The following is a 12,381-nucleotide window of genomic DNA, read 5'->3' on the forward strand; positions in this document are numbered from 1 at the left end:
CCAGAACCTCTTTAGCAATGTTAAGAGCCATTTCCCTCACGTTTAATTCAACCAACGACAAGTAACCGAAATTAAACAGATTTTTCTCACCAAAGTTTTACTTAAAGATCTAGGACACTAATCCCCAAGTCTGTTTAAATCAGTCCAAATCTGTTCAGATCGCGTATATGAACCATCCAGATCCCAGATTTGAGCCCTCAATTTTTGTTACTGAGGGGAATAGCTGAACCCCTCTGATAATTAAACTAAAATTAAATTAAACAAGCCCCAATCTGTTATGACGAAATTAGGGGCTTCCCTCGAATAATTACCCCCAAAACACCCAGAGAAACTCATAATCTAGTAATCTATCAATCTAGTAATCTATTAGAAGAGTGGTTAAAAGAAAGAAAATCCATGAGCTGCACTTTAGAACAAGAAATAATTTATTTATTTAACCCAACAATGAACAAATTAACAGAATTACTAACAAACTGACAATTCTGTCTTAGACTACTGATTACTTCTGGACTAAATTCTCCTGGAATACTGTTCAAATAAACACAAGTCCCACTTAATAAATCCAATTAATAAGAGAACAATGAATTATAACTTAATCTCTCCAACTTTGCACAGACTGTCTTCTGGAATATTCTGTCGTCTCTGCTCTCTTCACAAACACCTTTCTTCCACTAATTCTGCTGTCGGGGTGTTTTACCTCTATAATTTCTTCAGTGAGGACTTTGAGCTAGAATACCATGGTACCCTTGATTAATTAGATGGGCTTTCTCTGAGCGCTGAATGGTGCTAACTCTGGCAGGTGGCAGATGGCTCTCTCTTTCAGATGGCAGTTGGCTCTCTGCCGATTTTCTAAACACTTTCTAAAATACCACCGATGATGCAAAAAATTCTTGCAATATGATTGGGTTCAGGCTGTCAGCGCCATCAGCTTTTAAATCCAATTGGCTTTCTGCACCGAGGTGCTTTGTTTAAATTAAATGGCCAAATTCAAACTTGTTTTCTTAGAAAAATGCTGCTTGGCTATTCTATACAAAATGTTTCCATTCGAGCACTCTCTGTGCACCTGCATTTATAAACTTCTATGCACAGAAAAAGCACAAGCTCATAAAGGGACCACCATATCACTCTTTTTCCCCATGATCATTTTTACCAATGAATTCTAACTTTCTGCCTTCCAATTCATGAATACTCTACCCAACTTCATAACAAAGTAAGCGTCTAATGATGACCATGAAACTATTGCTAATTGTCAAAAAAATCCCCATCTGATGTCATTTAGGGACAGAAACTGCCTTTCTTATCTGGTCTGGCCCACATGTGATTCCAGATCCACAGCTATGTGAGTGACTCTTAACTGCCTTCTGGGTAATTAGGGACAGGCAATAAATGTTGGTCCAGCCAGTGACACCTCATCCCATGAATGATTAAAAAAAAACTGGGTAGTTTCTTTTTTTAAAAGGTGTTTAGAGAGATATAGGCCAAATGCAGGTAAATGGGGATAGTTCAGTTTATGAGACTTGGTCTGCATTGATCAGTTGGACGAAAGGGTCTGTTTTGTGCTGTATAACTCTGTGCTATGTTCAGATTCTGTGTGTCAACAGGCAGGACACCATCAGAAGGCCAGTGTTAATCAATGTTCACAGCACACTTTTAAAGATGGCGAGACAAAGGAAGTCAGTGTTTCGGCAGATATCTACTGAGTCTTGAGTTGTTCTAGGTGCCTGGTAGCGTGGTAGAAATATTGAATGTGAGAGACACCATAGGCTCAGGGCAGGTGCTTACTCAGTGGGTTTGATAAAGATGTTTGATAAAGCAAGTAATTAGAAAAGCAATTGAAATGTTAGATTGTATTTTAAATGAAGGGACAATAAAGGAGACTGCACCGTTCAGGGTTATGGCGAGACTGTAACAAAAGTATCCTATGCAGTTTGGTCTCCTTTCTAAAGCAAAGATATATTTGCATGGGTTTTTATTTCACCTCATGGGGAAATCTAGGCTAGAGGACACAGTTTAAAATTAAAGGGTTTCCCATTTAAGATGGAAATGAGGAATTTCTTCTCTCAGAGGGACTTTATCCTTTTCCCCAAAATGCTGTGCAGTTTCACTCATTTAATATAGTCAAGGCTGAGTTAAACACAATTTTGCCAACTAGGGAGTCAAGGTATGAATTATGAGGGGTGGACAGGAAAATGGAGTTACGGTCTAAGTCATAACAGTCACGATCTAATTGCAGAGTAGAGCCGGCTCAAGGTCCAAATGTCCTGCTTGTGCTCATTTCTTATATTGTTTCCTGATCTGTTAATGTGCAAACAGTCTGACCTGTACTGGCTTAGCCACCTGAGAACATAATGTTTAAAAGTGAAGTAGTTCAATCTGAAGGAAGATGTTAAATTGTAATAAGCAAAATTATAATTGTAATAAGCAAAATTGTAATGAGCAAAGTGTGCTGAGGTGGTTTGCAAAAATATTTGAGAAGGCATTACTGTGCATAGGCATCTATATGTAGGAACTATGATGTGACTTTCAGCAACAATAAACTCCTTCAAGGTGCAAAAACCCAGAAATGGTCATTCAACTGTATCTAACAAAGGAAGTTCAGGATTGTATAACATGAAGAGGTCTATAAATTTGTCAGAAATAGCAGTAATTCTGAGGATTGGAATGTTTATAGAATACAGTGGTGTGGGTGGTTATGGGAATGGGCTGGGTCAAAGGCATTGAAGTGTTCAATCAGCCATGATGGTATTGAATGGCAGCACTGGTTGTCAGGCTGAGTGGCCCACTCCTGTTCCTGTGTCTCTATGTCTACACTCAATGTCCCAGCATTCCCTCTGTCCTGCATCATTTCTCCAGTTTCTCTCCTCTGTACTATTCTCCAATTTTTATACCCACTACTGCATGGCACTAAGAGTCAGCCAGGGATTGCCAACCTTGAATTCCTTCTTATATAATTCTTTCCCAGCTTGTTAAAGTCTGTCTGGAGGACCACATCCCTCTATCTGACGGTGTCATTAGTACTGTTGTGGGACATGCCCTCTGGCAGATCACACACCCTCTCTCAGAATGCAGCCGCTCAGTGGCATTCTTGACCCTAGCACCAAAGAGAATGTGCCATCCTGAAATCAGAACTGATGGCAAAGGAAAGGTTGTCTGTTTTCCTTGGCTATAGAACCACACATCGTAATTCCTTTTAACCTTCCATACATACTCTGCACACTGAACCATGTTGTGGCTCTGGTTGCACTCCCCACAAGCAAAAAGAACAAACAACACTGAAGTGACGTCAACATGTAACTTAACCGATGACAATTCCTGCACGTCTGATGTCCAGGTCACACCATGGGATTGTAGCTCAGTAAAGAGGACACTTGCTTTTGAGTCCTGAAGTTCTGGCTACAAACCCCACTTCAGAATTTGAGCCCCAAACCATGACTGCCGCTGTAGTGTAATACTGAGGGCAAGCTGCTTTGTTGGAGATGCTATCCTGCACTTGCATTATTAGAAAGCTGCAACTGCCTGCTGGGACACATTAAACAAAAATCCTTGTCCCGGTCACTGTTGCTCTACCATGTCTAAGGGACATATATCTAATCACCACTAGTTATGTGTCTCTCTCCAAAACTTTGTCCTTTCAATGTTACCACATTTCTAAGTTAAACAAGTCTCGGATGTTGCACTTTCTCAATCTCCTTTTGAAAGTCTGCACATCAAAACATCAGCTGTATTTCTTTGGGCTTCGTAAAGCACATTTCCGCTTTTCAAGTGAGATACACGTTTGTGAAAGTATTTTGGTCATCCTAATAAGCCCCTGTGACATTTAGAAGTATCTTTTGGTGTATGAACCCATTGTTATAGTGACAACGCTCCTGATCCCACCTCTTATCCAAGCAATTTTGAAAGATTTTGATCAGACGCTTCTGGCACAAAAAGAAATCAAATCAGAACAACAGGAAAGTGCTGAGACTTGTTAAGATAATTTCACATGATGTCAACACCACAGGCAAGGCCAGTATTTATTTCTCTTATTTCCCATGAGAATGTGTTGATGAGCTTCCTTCTTCAACTGCTGTTTAATCTTCAACTCACCAACTGGGGAAGGGAATGCCAGGAACAGTGTTATAATTCCAAGTCAGGCTGTGGTATGGTAGCGGTGTTCCCATGAATTTGTTGCTCTTTTTTGTCCTCATTAGTAAAAGTCACAAATTTAGAAAGTCCTATTGAAAGAGCCTTGGAGAATTGATGTGATCCATTATATAGCTGGGGTTAGGCAAGAGGAGAAGCCACACAAGTTGACAAAATACTTCCATGTATTTCCTGCACAGATTCTTTTTATTCCACATTACATGCAGCAGCAGTCGTTACCAGCCTGATGCTGTTGGCTGAACATAAACTCACACAAAACCCAGAAATGGGGTGTTGAACAAAGCACCCATACGAATGGAAATTCCCCAATGGAGCCAAGTCACTGGTCACTCAAACTCTGCAACTTTAAAAAGGGAGAAACTGAACAGAATCTGCCTCAGGCACAAACGTTACACACATGATACAGCACAATCACACAAAGTGGTACAGAAACACAAAGTGCAGCAGATTGCAGAGGAAGAGGGTGGGTAATGGTGAAGGGGTGGAAGAAAAGGTGACATTTTCTGGCTAAGGTTAGACAGCAGACACAAGTGAAACTTATTTAACAGCCTGACTGAGAGACCGTTGCGGTTGTTTTTGAAGCTGTCCCTTGTTGCACTGAGCAGGAGTACACCTTCCCACTGCTCCAATCTCTGCTAGGGACAGTCAGGTAGCTGCTGAGACTGAAGCTGTTGTCTGGGTCGTGGGACACCAAGCTGGTTTGGACCTCACTGCTCGTTGGACTCCCATCCACTGTCCAGCTGACTGCAGCAAAGCCCATGGACAGTTTGCTGACCAGACAAACTAATGTGCCGGCTCCTTTACTGGACATCTCCTCAGCTGAAGGCCCAAGCAGTTTTACTGAAGGGTCAGGGAGTTGCTGAGCTGCAAGAGAGAGAAGACAATGTTTGTATACAAAGTTAGCAAAACAAAAAGTAGCATCATTTCAATTTAATAAAGAACAGGTTTAAACTGTTGCTGCTTACAAAAACTGAGCCTCGAAAAAAAGAGTGACCGTCCCTCCGTTAAGATTGAGATTTGTGAAACGGGGAAGTGCCAATTTTGATGTTAAACCAATTGTCCTGGCGATTCTGTGGATTAGAGCAACACTCACCATGGGTAATTCACTTCCAGCTCGGTGGTTGTATACTGGTCTGTGCTAAGTTGGTTGCTCCCAGGCGAGTGCCCCACAGATACTGCAGTTGATCTCAGTATCCCTGAATGAAAGGAGAGGGATTCTGGAGCTCATTGCTGATCAAACCCCAGTGGCGATTCTGTGCTGCTTCAATGCCCACCACTGGCATTCAGGAATAAAAAGTATCTCAATCCTCTCCACAGCTTGGACTGAGGGTTCCAGGTGTGTATGGTCCTGACCTCGACAGACGAGTGAGGAACAGGACATGGAGTGCTCTAGGAAAATGCTGCAATTAGCCCTTTATCCTTCAAAGTTGAGCGTAAAATAATTTCTTGCTTCATCTTAAAATGATCCTTTCCCAAGCCTCGAAAGCACCTTTATTCCCCTCAGAATGAGGAAAGGCTGCTGGCACTGTACACAATGCAGCAACATCAACATTATATCCAGCAGTGATCAAATGGTGAAGTCTCTGGGCTGGGTGTCAGCACTGAAACTCAACAGAAGCCCAGCAACAAACTCAACAACCAGCCCTTTCTCTGCACTGTCACTGCTGCCACAGACCAGCTACAGAGCAACTACGGTCTGCGACCACCATCTCAGTGGATTCACCCGAGAACCACAGCTCCAGCCTCAGAACGTGTAAAACCAAAATCAAAAGCAATAAGACTGCAAGGAGCAATAAGATCAAAGGATGGCAATGAAGGAATGGGAGTGGAGGGAGAGTTCCAGCATGTATTGGGAGAATGTGAGGAGGAGAAAAATCAAGGTCTTGACAAATGATGTATCAAAGGGAAAAAATGCCTTAGAAATTTCTACCTATTCGGCCTTTGACCTAATAACATTTCCTTACATGGCACAGTAAATTTACTTTGATATTTCTTCCGTGTACCTCCTGGGTCAGTTTTCTTCTTTATTAAAAAAAGTGCCATATTAATACAACAGTTGTGTTGAGAAACAGGGTTCCTCGGTCAAGGAGAAGGAAAGACACAACATGAGCATTGTATGGTCGTTGTCAGAATCGTTAGAGATTGAGGCTAGAAGAATGAAGTGGAATCCCTTGGGTGTGTGAGGAGAAACTGCGTTTAAAGCTGGGAATTCTTGTTTCCTGTAAGCCCACTATGGTTTGTTCACTTGCCCCAGAAATGGCAAGGGGAAAGTTGAGGAAGGACTGGAGATGGAACATCTGAAGACAAGAGAAGTTGAGAGAGGAAGTTGTAGTGATTGTAATGATGTCAGCCAGATGGCCTCATACATTATGAGTTCTCTGTTAATGCTGTTAAGTGTGCTCCAATCAGGGAGCCCTAGCTGACAGATACAAACACAAATGTCAGAGGTTCTGTTCACTCGGAGAGCTGGCTCTGAGGAAGCCGGACTAATGTCAAGTACTCGGCACATGTTAATAAAGAGTGACTTGGTGACAGGGTACCTACTGCTCTGAAGAGATTTCACTGGCAATGACAGTGGGATTAATGATGTAACCGTGCAGAAATGCCTACTCGCTCAAGCCCAGCTGGACTTCAAAGAGGCACCATGACCCACTTTGGTCATAAGAAAATGCGGCAAGTGCAGCACACAAGTTACAGGATATCCCTCTGGTGGGCATCCTCACCAGGCCGACTGAGCTCATGTTGAGTGAGGGCAATGGCGTAACCTCACTCAGGAGGTTTCCTGAGCAGAGGAACTCCAGGTCAGCCCATAGCAAAACCCCAAAACACCACCAAGCATCAGCAAAACAATTAAAATTGTCCAGGCGATACAGGCTGGCAAGCCATCATTGTTGCTGTTGGTACAAGGACTCAAGGCAGCAGAGTCCCACTAGGTCTGAATCCAGTAATCGAGGAGAGTGCATGCCCACCCACATCTGGCTTGCAACAGTTAGCAACACCCAAAATCAGAACCAAAATAAATATCAAGCTCCATTGGAACCAGATACCAACACAGCCATAACAACATTCGCTCTGGACTCCAAACTCAGCAGGACTAAGAACCTATATCAAGGAACCTTTACAGATTAAAGGGGTACAACTTTGATTCTGGTCTTGTCTGAGAAGTAGCTAGTTCAGTTACCACTGACTGTAGTAAAAGGCTGAGGCCCACGCCTGATGGGGCAAAATTAGTTGGGAAAGATTATCCTTGATTGGCTCAATATTTTTGATTAGAAAAATAGCCAAGTGAAGTCCTAATTAAATACCTGGATGTTTTTCAGGAAAGGCCTGGAATTATCACAGGAGCCAAGGCCACCTTGCATATTGACCAGGAAGCAATTCTATTATTCTGCAAGACCCACCCAGTGCCATTTGTCTCACAGGCAAAAGTAGAGGCAGCAAGCAGGAGGCTGGAAAGCAAATGAATCCAGTTCGCGGAATGAGCACCACCAGTCATATCAATTATGAAGCCAAACGTGTTGGTTTGCCTTTGTGGGGATTTCAAACAAACAGTATCCTTCATGAACCTGGAAATGAGCCAAACGTACTTGCAGTTGTGGTTACATGAGGATTCCCAGGACTATGCTACAATTAATACCCATAACAGTTTGTACCAATGTATCAAACTGCCATTTGTGTATCAGCTAGTGCCATTTTTCAGCAGACGGTGGAATGCAGAATATTTTACAAGGTCTGCCCGATGTTGCCATGTATCTGGATGACATGCTAACAAACAGGGAAGACCAATACAGACAACTTAGTCATAAACGGGACTCAACCCAATCTAATGGTGACCCTTACTCAGGGCAATCGCTCTCTTGCTCCCCATAATAATATGCCGTCTTCTTCCAGTGATCTGGTCTCTCTGGGTCCAGAAAGATTTCCAGTCTGGTTGTGATGGACTCATCATCACCAACTGCATCAGTTTTGCCAAGACAGGATCTTCTTGTGTCCTCAGTGTGATTGTCAGTGGCAAGTGGAAGGGTATCCACTTGCCTAGAAGGTAAAAATGTGCGTTCCAGGCACTCCAAGTGACTTACTTGGGCTACAGTGTCAACAAGACTGGTTACACCCATTGGAAGATAAAGGGAGGATGATCAAAGGCACCGCAGCTCCCATATCTGTACTAGAGCTTAGGTCATTCCTTGGATTGGTGAATTATTACGGAAACTTCATACGTAACCTGGCCTCCATCCTGGCGCCCTTACATATGCTACTGAAAAAGGATCAGCCTTGGAAGTAGTCTCGTCTTTAGCAAAATGAAGGAGCAGCTATCATCTGCTAAAGGTGTTGGCACATGGTGATCCCATGTGAGAAATGGTGCTAACACCCATACAGTATCGGGGTAGTGTTGGCACACAGAAGGCCCAAAGCAGGAGTAACACCCAATAGCATAGGCTGATGCCGAACACAAACACTCCCTGATACAGAAGGAAGGCTTGGCAGTCATCTTTGGTGTGAGAAGGTTCCACTAATACCTTTACAGATGTAAGTTTCTAACAGTAACACAGACAACAAATCTACTGAAAAGAAGACACAGACATCCCACACACAGCTTCAGGTTGAATTCAGCGGTGGTCTCCCATTCTAAGTGCGTACAATTACAAGTAAGAACACTGTCGGGGAGACCAAGTAACAAATGTGGATGCCTTGAGCCACCTCCCAGTGGCGGGTACACCACTGGAAGAGTCTGTTCTGGTTTTCAACTTTCTGGACACCCTTCCACTTGCCACTGACAATAATCACACTGAGGACACAAGAAGATCCTGTCTTGGCAAAACTGATGCAGTTGGTGATGATGAGGCCATCACAACCAGAGTGGAAATCTTTCTGGATCCAGAGAGACCAGATCACTGGAAGAAGACGGCATATTATTATGGGGAGCAAGAGAGCGATTGCCCTGAGTAAGGGTCACCATTAGATTGGGTTGAGTCCCACCCATGTCATCCAGGGTTTTCCAAAACAAAAATGTTGGCAAGAAGTTATGTCTGGTGGCCAGGATTGGATGCAGACACAGTTGCATTTGTGGGGCAGTGCCCAGACTGCTAACAAGGATGAAAAAGATTACCACCAGCAGCTGCCCACAACATTTGCGGGAATGGCCAGGTAAACCTTGGACTCAGTTACACATGGACTACGTCAGCCTTTGCTATTGAGCAGAAGACTCCGCACCAGGTTAAATCTGATCTTCCAGGACCTGGGTGGGGGTAAGTGAAACAGCATCAGAAAGACCCAGTGCTGGACACAAGATTCCCTCGAAGTGAGGGAGATAGTTTACTTCAGGGGATGATGTTTGGTGCTGAAGGCACGGAAATGGCCCTGTATGGGTCAGAGACATGTTTGACACAAGGTCAGATCCAGTGACATACAAAGTTTGGGTAGGTGTCGCAGTCCTGAACAAGCACATAGATCACCCGAAAGCTACAAACTCACAAACAGGGCAGAAACAAAAAACCATGCCCAGCCCCTCCGAACAGCCAGAAAGGCTGGCAGAACCTGTGGGTTCTCCCCATCTGTCAAGTGCCGAAGAAAGCGCGGAGTCCGAGATGGGCACGGAGGATATCGCAGCCTCAGATGTCTTTACCACCTTTCAGAAGAGGATGAATTTCTTCCGAGACGCTCTGGGCACAAGAGGCAGAATACGGTCTGCTACATGGAGCCTGTATCCAAGGCTGAGTCGGAGGAACCAGACGAGGTACAAAAACGCCCCAGGAGTGGCTACAATGGAAAAAAGAACAGGCCTATGTCCCCAGATGAGGTCAGCCAGCTGGACCTCAGAATATGAGTTCCCCTAGTGGAGCTGTTAACCTGGTCCAAAATCAGGGAGCCTTGGCTGACAGATATGAACAGGAGCGTCAGACATCCTGTTCACTCAGAGCTGCAGGAGGAAGCCAGACCAGTGTCAAGTACCATGCACGTGTAAATAAGAGGTAACTTGGAAATACCGGCCTACGTGGAGTAATTTTGGAAGTAAACGTAGTGGGATTTCCAGTTCAGTGGAAGGATAGTAAACAGCACTGACATATTTATCAATATGATGAAAATAATTGAGGGGAAGAGAGGATCAGAATAAAGAGATATTGACACAGGAACTAGGTTGGCATTTTACAGAGTACTGCATGAGCTGTGCTTAGTTTCTGAAAGGACTGTTTCTAATGTGACTGTCAAAAGAACGAGTCGTGTGTAGGCACCCTGCTGAGTGCTGTTTCGTTGTACAGCCATTACAAAGGTTCAATTATTTAATTCAACATGAAAACCTTCAAGACATTGAATGTAAAAAGAAAAACCAAATGAAATTTCTTTTCTTGGATTTAACTCATGCCAGTGCAGGTAATGTTGAAAATTTTTAACAGAAACAACTGGACCAAGGAGAGAATTGCAATTGAACCCTTTTCCCAGCATTGCATTTGAAGGTTTGAAAAAGAATTAGACCATGAATTATCAAAAATATTTATCTCCACCAAACATATTGACAAATATACAGCAACTAATGCTGAGGAGCTAAAAATGAGTTTGTCAAATCAGAGCACTTATGAACAAGACAATATCAGATACAAAATTATGAACTGACAGTCAACATTAGAGACAGCATAAACTGAGACATGCAGCATTAAGAATTATTGCTCTGCTTCTGATTCTAGAGTCTGGAGAAACAAACAGTTTTAAAGGTTAAGTCATAGGCAGAAAGAAATAATCAAGTTTCAGTGACTAAATTCACACAGTTAGTATCCACAGGAAGAAATTTACAGCCACTTACCTGCAACAAAGAGCTTGGTCCCTTGCCCAAACACATACACAGTGTGATGTTTCTACAGTTCAGTCCATACAGTTATCCAGGATCCTGCAATTGGACACAAAACACCTTCAGATGCTCCAGTGCCAGCACTGATCATGTGTTCCCAGTGTCCCAGCTGGTGGGGGACAGTTAAGATTAACCTCACAACAACATCCACACACGGACATTAAAATGTCATCAACACCCAACAGTGGGCAATGAGTCAGAATGTTATCAATTATGCAATAATAACAATTATTAAATACTGCACAGAAGGACAACATTAAAGTAACTTTTGAAATGTACAATATAAGAATATTTGATCCAATGCAAAGATATAGAGTGTACATTTCCTGATGTCAGTTTTTGTTTTACCTTCTGCCACTGTGACACATGTACACTAGCTGAGGAAACCCACTTTCCACAGTAATAGACGGCGGCATCATCCACCTTCACGTTTTTGATGATTAAGTTGCAAATGTTGTGGCCGCTGTTGACTTGTCGATGTGAAACGGTCGCTGCTAAACCCAGGCCCATAGGTAGGAGCGCTATGCAAGTGATAGTAGTACAGGATCCACTGAGGAGCTGATCCTGGCGTCTGCTTGTACCAGTAAACATTATAGCTATCAGCTGTTCCAATGTTACAGCTCAGTGTGGCGGTGTTTCCCGGTATCACAGTCAGGTCTGGAGGCTGAGTCAGAGTCTGACACTGTCCACGTGTAAAAGAGCAAAGATAAAAACATCAGAAATGGGTCCTTTTGAAGGTGACTGCAAACCCCAACCTGCTGCTGTTGGAAGGAGACAACAAGGTGCACGGCTGGATGAACACAGCAGGCCAAGCAGCATCATAGGAGCAGAGAGGCTGATGTTTCGGGCCTAGACCCTTCATCAGAAAAGGGGGAGGGGAAGGGGGTTCCGAAATAAATAGGGAGAGAGTGGGAGGCGGATAGAAGAGGGATAGAGGAGAGGATAGGTGGAGAGGAAACAAACAGGTCAAAGAGGCAGGGATGGAGCCAGTAAAGGTGAGTGTAGGTGGGGAGTTAGGAAGGGGATAGGTCAGTCCAGGGAGGACGGACAGGTCAAGGGGGCGGGATGAGGTTGGTCGGTAGGAGATGGAGGTGCGGCTTGAGGTGGGAGGAGGGGATAGGTGGGAGGAAGAACAGGTTAGGGAGGCAGGGACGAGCTGGACTGGTTTTGGGATGCGGTAGGGGGAGGGGAGATTTTGAAACTTGTGAAATCCACATTGATACCATTGGGCTGCAGGGTTCCCAAGCGGAATATGAGTTGCTGTTCCTGCAACCTTCGGGTGGCATCGTTGTGGCACTGCAGGAGGCCCAGGATGGACATGTCATCTGAGGAATGGGAGGGGGAGTTGAAATGGTTCGCGACTGGGAGGTGCAGTTGTTTGTTGCGAACCGAGCGTA

At 43.9% G+C, this 12,381-nt stretch overlaps 1 pseudogene; it reads right to left on the bottom strand.

The window, feature by feature from the left end:
* Positions 1-4,306: 4,306 nt before the first annotated feature.
* Positions 4,307-12,381, bottom strand: part of LOC109911361 — a 23,145-nt pseudogene continuing 15,070 nt past the window's right edge.

This window comes from Rhincodon typus, chromosome 29, assembly GCF_021869965.1.
Source record: "Rhincodon typus isolate 14 chromosome 29, sRhiTyp1.1, whole genome shotgun sequence".
In the NCBI taxonomy this organism is placed as follows: Eukaryota; Metazoa; Chordata; class Chondrichthyes; order Orectolobiformes; family Rhincodontidae; genus Rhincodon; species Rhincodon typus.